Below are 10,548 nucleotides of genomic sequence, written 5' to 3' on the forward strand. Positions count from 1 at the left end.
CCACCACCCGGCCACCCAGCCACCCAGCCACTCAGCCACCCAGCCACCCAGCCTCCCAGCCACCCAGCCACCCAGCCACCCAGCCACCCGGCCACCCAGCCACCCAGCCACCCAGCCACCCAGCCACCCAGCCACCACCCGGCCAGCCACCCAGCCACCCAGCCACCACCCGGCCACCCAGCCACCCAGCCACCCAGCCACCCAGCCTCCCAGCCACCCAGCCTCCCAGCCACTCAGCCACCCAGCCACCCAGCCTCCCAGCCACCCGGCCACCCAGCCACCCAGCCACCCAGCCACCACCCGGCCAGCCTCCCAGCCACCCAGCCTCCCAGCCTCCCAGCCACTCAGCCACCCAGCCACCCAGCCACCTAGCCACCCGGCCACCCAGCCACCCAGCCACCCAGCCTCCCAGCCACCCAGCCACCACCCGGCCAGCCACTCTGGAATGGTAAAGGAGCGCCAGACGAGCTTAGCTGTCTCTTCTCGCGATGCAGGAGTCGCGGTCCACCGTGATGTTGGATGTGTCTAATGCTTGTGTAACATGCTCTCCAAGTCCACAATGGTTGACCAATCAATTTCACGTGTCAGCATTTACCACCGAGTAGTGAATTATGTGGATTTATTAGGTGTGAATGGACTGAAACTGAATTGACTCTTAATAAAATAATCTAAAGTTTGTTTAGCTTCGCTTAAACTTGACGGTGGCTAGTAATATTTTGAATCCTACTATCCTATTAATATAAATGTGAAGGTTTGAATGTTTACATGATTTAATGTTTGTTACTGAATCGCGTCCATACCGCTGAATTGAATTTGATGAAATATGGCACACAGCTACCTCGTATTCTGGATTAACACACAGACTACAATGTAATTATGAAATTCCACCCATAAGGGAGTGAAAAAAAAAGATCAATTCAGTTTTATAATAGTAAATCATAAGAGGCAAGTCAAAGACATACGGTGAGTGTGTGTCGTTAATTTATGTCCGCCACACGGTCATATAGTAAGGTCTAGCAACTTCCTATCCTCCCTGGCGAAACCCATCCGCTGAGTGGAGCTTGCAGTGGCTAGCGAACTAATGGCGTCAATAACAGTTTACTTTTGAGCATTGCCTCGAATTGGAAACGTGCTATCGTTTGGCGCATCCGTAAATAAAATAAACAGATCTTAGTCGTGGTATTCGACGACGACTGCACTGCTTCCTGAACTCCTTAGACTGGAACTGAAGGTTGGTGTCCCATGTTTGCTGAACCATAGATATGCCGAGACTCTACATCACAGAGTTGGGGGGAAACATTGCAAAGGCGAGCATCCAAAGGGAAGAGCTGTTGATTCCCCGCATCCCAATAATTCCAAATAACTTGCCATTGCATTTAAGAGGTTGCAATGCCTGCTACATTTAGTATTTTCAATGATAAGTCCCAGTGCCAAACATCGAAAGTGGCAGGAATTCATTTGCGAACTCCATGCTTCTCGCATGATCAGCTAGCTGTATGTTGGTTGTACCCAAAACTTATCCGCAGTGGTGGAAAATATTAAATCATATAATTTTATATAGCATTAAAGTATGGGTGTCAAGAAACAGTATAAATACCATGTCAATGAAGCTGAAGTGCGCGTAGACAACATGCCGGGATAGCGTGTTACGAAAACAGATAATCAATACTACAAATGTAAAAAGACTACCCGTAATGACTTCAGTAAATATCATTTTTAAACAGATTTGTTTTGAATTCTTTTATATGCCTGGCAGTTTATTGTCAACATTTATGTAATAAAAATGGTTAGTAATGAATCACAATGTACAATGTCAGCAACACACTGAAGTTACGCGAGTGTAGCCACGGGTTATTAGATAGTCCTGTATAATATTGTAACATTGCATTTATATTCATCCGAACACAAGATAGTTCAGCATAAATCAGCACTAAACAATTTTTGATAAATAGAAAAAAACTACAAGGAAATCATAACTTTTCAAGTTAAAATTTCTTATATTGATTGAAGTGCTTGAACATAAGAAAAAAAGGATGCCTCCAATGCTTTGTCAAAAATAATGAAAGCAAAATCGAATTTTGCAAAATATATTTACTTGTGGTTGGCAATTTTTGTATGTTTAATATTGGTACCCAATATTATTTATTACGCTTAATTAAATTTGGAGTTATAATTATTTTTCTTAAAAACATACTTTCCCCTTTTTTCACTCATGAGTTCAATTTCGCAAAATGTAAAAATTGTGTGTGTTAGTTTTGTACTTTTTTTATTGCACCCAAGCAAGGAGGCTTAGTCAGGTTTATGTACAACATTAAGAGTACACTTTTAGCTATTGGAGTTGCGTCTCTCAGTTTATGTACCTACACTAAGCGTATGCTGACTATACCTCACCAAGGAGTCATCCAAAAGGCCTCATGTGATAAAATCACCATGGTGAAGTAATTGATCTGTTAATTTTTAGTAATATGTGGAAAGAAACTGATAGACCTTTTATAAACATCTTGAAACATTATATGCTTCATTAGTTAATGTTGCTTGTGCACCACATATATAATTGTAAATCCTGACAAGTAAAACTAATTGGAGATATGTAGAACCATGGTGGACCGGGAAAACCATGTTCACAGGGTCGCTAGAGACACAGCTAGGCTTGTCTGCTGTGTGCTGGCGATGTGGGTCACCTGATACCGACTCCAGGTGAGCTCATCCAGTGCACTTCTGCACGTCAGCAGCATCCACTCTCATCAGTATTAACTTATCACTAAATATATAACTCATATATGAAAAAAAAAACTTTGCCCTTGTGATGTTAATTATATTGCAGATTCTTGAAAACAATATGTTTTAAGTACAGCTTATTCGCTATAGTTTATTGTTTCCCGGGTAGGTGTAGGCTAACTGAAGTTATGAACGGTATGAGGAGAGTTCTGGCCGAATTGAAAAGCATTCAACATTGCCTTACAAACTGTTAATGAATCCTTGTAAAACTCATTATTGGAAACGGCATAACTTGCTAATTTTAATAATATTCCTTTTTTAAAACATGAGATGAAGTAATTGCATGCTGCACACTTGTAGCACAACCTCTGCACGACCATAGTGAGAGTGTGAGAGTGAGAGTGAGAGTGAGAGTGAGAGAGTGAAAGTGCTCCGGCAGCATACACATGTAACCACTTCACACACTAATGTTTACTGCTTTGTACATATATATATACACTGTGTACATACAGAGGTGCTTAACTTATGTTTGCTTAATACATTCAGTTAGTTTTATTGTTTTTATATTCAACTAATTAGAGTTGTATTCGATTAGAGTAACATAGATGTAAAAATTTGTGTCTTGAAGGGAAAAAAAATTGTGGAAAAATGTGTTTACAAAACTTAAAAATGCTCTAAATAAATTAATATTCATTAATCAAAAGTGAATTTTAGAAATTATGTTCTTGTTCCTTTAAAATAAGACTTATGTCTTAAGTGGTACATAATTAGTGAATGATGTATGTTCAATAATTGTGGTAGTCCATTAGTCTGGACAAGAATAATGAAGTTGTTTTGAGAAAGTTGCTATTCTGACGTGAGTAACATTAAGTAATTATTTATAGTTGTTTTAAAATCATTTTGCTCATAAGATATCTAAAACATTATTACTAAATGGGCCTCTTGTACCTAAAATGTGTGATGTCATAACTGATATGCTAACTCGTCATTCACATTAGTTCACATAAGTTTGTATTAGTTTATATTTCCTTGAATATTTTTGTTATAAAGTTGTGTGTGCTGAAATAACAAAAACCACACCTCCATAACACCCTTGGTATAAGTATTTTATCAATTTATAAAAACATTTAGTTTGCAAAACACATTCTAATAATTAATAACTATACAAAAAGTTGTTAATGCAAACGAAAAAAGTTTTTTTAAAGAATCGCTTTCATACTCTTCACCGAAAAAAAATTATTTTTGTGTATAAATACAAAGCTGTTTTTACTAAATTAACTTAACTTTCATCCCCCTTTAGAAGTTATATTAAACATTGTAAACTGATATGTAAAATTAATTTGAAGCATGGCCTTCATTGTAATATATGGTAGTGTATATTGATTTACCACTTAATAAACATACTAAACAACTCTTTATTTCATGATGTAATTTAATGACCTATCAAATGATTCCTCTCAACACAAAGTGACATCTCACTTCGCCGCTGGGGAGGCCCAGTGGCCTGACTCGCTCCTGGACTGGGCGACAGTGGAGTCAACTGCTCACTGTGGCACTGTGGGTGGGAGTAGCATCTAACACCACGAGTCTGACTTGATCCAGCAGCAAGTCATTCACACTCCAGCTAGCACTCCTCTGTGTCCCCTGACTCCTCTGTGTCCCCTGACTCCTCTGTGTCCCCTCCTCTGTGTCCCCTGAATCCTCTGTGTCCCCTGACTCCTCTGTGTCCCCTCACTCCTCTGTGTCCCCTGAATCCTCTGTGTCCCCTGACTCCTCTGTGTTCCCTGACTCCTCTGTGTCCCCTGACTCCTCTTTGTCCCTTGACTCCTCTGTGTCCCCTGACTCCTCTGTGTCCCCTCACTCCTCTGTGTTCCCTGACTCCTCTGTTTTCCCTGACTCCTCTGTGTCCCCTGACTCCTCTGTGTCCCCTGACTCCTCTGTGTCCCCTCACTCCTCTGTGTCCCCTGACTCCTCTGTGTCCCCTCACTCCTCTGTGTCCCCTGAATCCTCTGTGTCCCCTGACTCCTCTGTGTTCCCTGACTCCTCTGTGTCCCCTGACTCCTCTGTGTTCCCTGACTCCTCTGTGTAACCCCTGACTCCTCTGTGTAACCGCTGACAGCTCTGTGTCCCCTGACTCCTCTGTGTTCCCTGACTCCTCTGTTTTCCCTGACTCCTCTGTGTCCCCTGACTCCTCTGTGTCCCCTCACTCCTCTGTGTCCCCTGACTCCTCTGTGTCCCCTGACTCCTCTGTGTCCCCTGACTCCTCTGTGTTCCCTGACTCCTCTGTGTTCCCTGACTCCTCTGTGTCCCCTGACTCCTCTGTGTTCCCTGACTCCTCTGTGTTCCCTGACTCCTCTGTGTCCCCTGACTCCTCTGTGTCCCCTGACTCCTCTGTGTTCCCTGACTCCTCTGTGTTCCCTGACTCCTCTGTGTCCCCTGAATCCTCTGTGTCCCCTCACTCCTCTGTGTCCCCTGACTCCTCTGTGTCCCCTGACTCCTCTGTGTCCCCTCACTCCTCTGTGTCCCCTGACTCCTCTGTGTCCCCTCACTCCTCTGTGTCCCCTGAATCCTCTGTGTCCCCTGACTCCTCTGTGTTCCCTGACTCCTCTGTTTTCCCTGACTCCTCTGTGTCCCCTGACTCCTCTGTGTCCCCTGACTCCTCTGTGTCCCCTGACTCCTCTGTGTCCCCTGACTCCTCTGTGTCCCCTGACTCCTCTGTGTCCCCTGACTCCTCTGTGTTCCCTGATTCCTCTGTGTTCCCTGACTCCTCTGTGTCCCCTGAATCCTCTGTGTCCCCTCACTCCTCTGTGTCCCCTGAATCCTCTGTGTCCCCTGACTCCTCTGTGTCCCCTGAATCCTCTGTGTCCCCTCACTCCTCTGTGTCCCCTGAATCCTCTGTGTCCCCTGACTCCTCTGTGTCCCCTGACTCCTCTGTGTTCCCTGACTCCTCTGTTTTCCCTGACTCCTCTGTGTCCCCTGACTCCTCTGTGTCCCCTCACTCCTCTGTGTCCCCTGAATCCTCTGTGTCCCCTGACTCCTCTGTGTCCCCTGACTCCTCTGTGTCCCCTCACTCCTCTGTGTCCCCTGACTCCTCTGTGTCCCCTGACTCCTCTGTGTCCCCTGACTCCTCTGTCCCCTGACTCCTCTGTGTCCCCTGACTCCTCTGTGTCCCCTGACTCCTCTGTGTTCCCTGACTCCTCTGTGTCCCTGACTCCTCTGTGTTCCCTGACTCCTCTGTGTGTTCCCTGACTCCTCTGTGTAACCCCTGACTCCTCTGTGTAACCCCTGACTCCTCTGTGTAACCGCTGACAGCTCTGTGTTCCCTGACTCCTCTGTGTTCCCTGACTCCTCTGTGTTCCCTGACTCCTCTGTTTTCACTGACTCCTCTGTGTCCCCTGACTCCTCTGTGTCCCCTGACTCCTCTGTGTCCCCTGACTCCTCTGTGTCCCCTCACTCCTCTGTGTCCCCTGACTCCTCTGTGTCCCCTGACTCTGTGTTCCCTGACTCCTCTGTGTTCCCTGACTCCTCTGTGTCCCCTGACTCCTCTGTGTCCCCTGACTCCTCTGTGTTCCCTGACTCCTCTGTGTTCCCTGACTCCTCTGTGTCCCCTGAATCCTCTGTGTCCCCTGACTCCTCTGTGTCCCCTGACTCCTCTGTGTCCCCTGACTCCTCTGTGTTCCCTGACTCCTCTGTGTCCCCTGACTCCTCTGTGTCCCCTGACTCCTCTGTGTCCCCTGACTCCTCTGTGTCCCCTGACTCCTCTGTGTCCCCTGACTCCTCTGTGTTCCCTGACTCCTCTGTGTCCCCTGACTCCTCTGTGTTCCCTGACTCCTCTGTGTCCCCTGACTCCTCTGTGTCCCCTGACTCCTCTGTGTCCCCTGACTCCTCTGTGTCCCCTGACTCCTCTGTGTCCCCTGACTCCTCTGTTTTCCCTGACTCCTCGGTTTTCCCTGACTCCTCTGTGTCCCCTGACTCCTCTGTGTCCCCTGACTCCTCTGTGTCCCCTGACTCCTCTGTGTCCCCTGACTCCTCTGTGTCCCCTGACTCCTCTGTGTCCCCTGACTCCTCTGTGTCCCCTGACTCCTCTGTGTCCCCTGACTCCTCTGTGTCCCCTGACTCCTCTGTGTCCCCTGACTCCTCTGTGTCCCCTGACTCCTCTGTGTTCCCTGACTCTTCTGTGTTCCCTGACTCCTCTGTGTCCCCTGACTCATCTTTGTCCCCTGACTCATCTTTGTCCCCTGACTCCTCTGTGTCCCCTGACTTTTCTGTGTCCCCTGACTCCTCTGTGTTCCCTGACTCTGTGTCCCCTGACTCCTCTGTGTTCCCTGACTCCTCTGTGTAACCCCTGACTCCTCTGTGTAACCCCTGACTCCTGTGTAACCGCTGACAGCTCTGTGTCCCCTGACTCCTCTGTGTCCCCTGACTGCTCTGTGTCCCCTGACTGCTCTGTGTCCCCTGACTGCTCTGTGTCCCCTGACTGCTCTGTGTCCCCTGACTCCTCTGTGTCCCCTGACTCCTCTGTGTCCCCTGACTCCTCTGTGTCCCCTGACTCCTCTGTGTTCCCTGACTCCTCTGTGTCCCCTGACTCCTCTGTGTCCCCTGACTCCTCTGTGTCCCCTGACTCCTCTGTGTTCCCTGACTCCTCTGTGTTCCCTGACTCCTCTGTGTTCCCTGACTCCTCTGTGTCCCCTGAATCCTCTGTGTCCCCTGACTCCTCTGTGTCCCCTGACTCCTCTGTGTCCCCTGACTCCTCTGTGTCCCCTGACTCCTCTGTGTTCCCTGACTCTTCTGTGTTCCCTGACTCTTCTGTGTTCCCTGACTCCTCTGTGTCCCCTGACTCATCTTTGTCCCCTGACTCCTCTGTGTCCCCTGACTCCTCTGTGTCCCCTGACTCCTCTGTGTTCCTGACTCCTCTGTGTCCCTGACTCCTCTGTGTTCCCTGACTCCTCTGTGTAACCCCTGACTCCTCTGTGTAACCCCTGACTCCTCTGTGTAACCGCTGACAGCTCTGTGTCCTCTGACTCCTCTGTGTCCCCTGACTGCTCTGTGTCCCCTGACTGCTCTGTGTCCCCTGACTGCTCTGTGTCCCCTGACTCCTCTGTGTCCCCTGACTCCTCTGTGTTCCCTGACTCCTCTGTGTTCCCTGACTCCTCTGTGTGCCCTGACTGCTCTGTGTTTCCCGACTGCTCTGTGTTCCCCGACTGCTCTGTGTTCCCTGACTGCTCTGTGTCCCCTGACTCATCTTTGTCCCCTGACACATCTTTGTCCCCTGACTCCTCTGTGTTCCCTGACTCCTCTGAGTCCTCTGGCAATGTAACATGCGACAGTCGCGTGTTACTTGAAGGAAGTAAATTTTTTAAAGGAAACAAGATTTTTACAATACCTTCAAAAATTTTCTAACGATTTTAACATTTTTTTACCATACAATTATATAATATTGGTTTTGTTTGTAAGTAAATATCTTAAATTAAGAGGTATTTATTGTATAATTTTTTGGTCAATTTAATAATTACAAGAGTAGGCTATTTTGGAAATGTAAGCCTCAAACTGGTAAGGTAAATACCAAAAGGTTAGGCATAAAACTTTTAAGAAGTTATTATTTGAGCATGTTATTAATTAAATTTAAAGTCGATTTAAAATATATTATGGTTACCTGATCAGCCGCAAACACTTTGGACGCTGGTAAATGAAGGAAATGTAGGTTTATAAGTGCATAGTACAGCGAGGCGGCAGAAGGGGGGAGGGTGGATGTGAGTACACTTGGCGAGTGCACAGTGCGTGGGTGGAACTGGAGGCCCCGCCTTTTGCGCGCATGGCCGACCACTCAGCGAGCTTCCGTAGATTACAATACTGAGTGTTCTGGCGAGTAGACGGAGGTGGCCAATATGTCTACGAGAATCAACATTGCAAGTAAGTATAGAGCCCTCCAATGCAATCCCCTTGTGAGAACGACGAAGCTAACAATGTGTGTTTGCTCCATTTTCTGGGACTTCGGTGCCGAGTTAAGTCATGCTACTTATATTTAAAGCACTGGGTAAAACTAACTATATACCGTTCTATTTAAAGTTAAACTCCCTTTAAAGATAGCCTACGTCTCACGGACTAAGTAGGGACTTATTCGTGAAAAGCTTAAGCAAGGACCCGGATCTAATCTAGAATAAGACAAATTTTTGTGTTAGTTTAATGGTTTGTCTAAAACCTGGAAGTAAGATATTTATAAATTTTTTATAATGAGTTGTTAAAAATCACAATGTATATTAATGTAATATTTAGGTGACAAACCTGAATTATATAACAGCAGGTTTCTAAAGTTTAAAAACTCGTTAGTTGTGTATTGTATAGGAATAAAAAAAATATTACTAAGCACTCACATTCTTTTACAATATATATATATATATACATATGTATATATATATATATATTCTTACAGACAAATCAAAAATAAACCAAATGAAAGTCCGTTCCCAGGAGACTGGATGTATGCGATTCTCCCTCGTGCCTATTCAATAATATTTCAGTTGCAGTAATTTTAAAACAGTAATCACTAACATTTGAGGTCAGAAACTTGAGAAGTTAAGAGGTGTGTTTCGATTGTGCAAACCTTCAGCAATATTTCCTGCAAGTGACACTACATGAAAAGCTTCTAGGTTTAACATCGAACAAAAAAAATGCAATTTAGATAGTAGATGTCTAATTTTCACAAATCATAGCATCCAAAACTATTTGCGAAATTATTAAATGTATCAAGGTATAAAAAATTAAAGTTAAATATGTTGACTTTAATGGCAAACGTTACAAATCAACAAGAATCAAAAATTACTCTCAGATAGAAAACTCAGTCATCAAGCAATAACAGTGAAAATCTTAATCGTTAATAGGACCACTGGAAGAAACTAAGTTAATACAAACAGTTTTAAGTAAGAAATGCAAATCAAACTTTAGTTAATGGGCAGGTCCAAGCTTTAGGCATATCTATCATTTTTGGATACTACGAATAAAATAACATTGAGCACTCTTACAACTAAAATACACTTTACATACCTTGCAGAACATTTTTGACAATACCTGATTGTTGGAGCGAAAGACTGTTGAAGTCAAAAAAACATTTTTTGGAGCCAAATACTTTTGGAGCAAAAACTGTTTAAGCAAAGACTGTTAGAGCATATGATTGGTGATGCCAAAACACTGTTGGAGGCATTATATCTTATCGTAAATTGGGTATTGCATCTTACTAAGTTGAATGTTCGTAAAAAAAAAAAGTACGTTATTATAATTGTCACAGTTAGTTTTTTCTCGGAGTGTTCTCATAAGCTGACTGGTGTTATTTGTTGTTAATGTGATTGTGGCCATGACAACTATTTAAGATGACAAATTCGTCAAGATATTTTTCCCATAGTGACATACAGAAAAAAAAAGACATTCGCTTCTACGTAAGTACACAAACATTTTCTTAAAATTCATCATATACCCATTACAACTATGCACACTATAACAGCAATAATAATTATGACTCTCAGTTTAACAGCATCAAATTTGTTACTACCAACTACGACTTTATTAATCTCCATTATAACCATATTGTCATATTGCAAAAAAAAGATGTTCAGCACAGAATTTCATGTCAACCATACATAATATATGGTGTGTTAGTGAAGCACAAACATATTGTTACGATTTACTGCGGGTTCGTAAAGGATAGCCCAATTAAAGATTTTTATCACACACAGTTTTATTTAAAGCCACTATTTACATTACTAGCTAATAATCTAAAAATTCCAATTAATAAATTGTACTTATAAATGTTGCTTCCTCCAGTCACTCGGTTCTCGC

The sequence above is a fragment of the Bacillus rossius genome, chromosome 10 (assembly GCF_032445375.1).
Source record: "Bacillus rossius redtenbacheri isolate Brsri chromosome 10, Brsri_v3, whole genome shotgun sequence".
Classification (NCBI taxonomy): Eukaryota; Metazoa; Arthropoda; class Insecta; order Phasmatodea; family Bacillidae; genus Bacillus; species Bacillus rossius.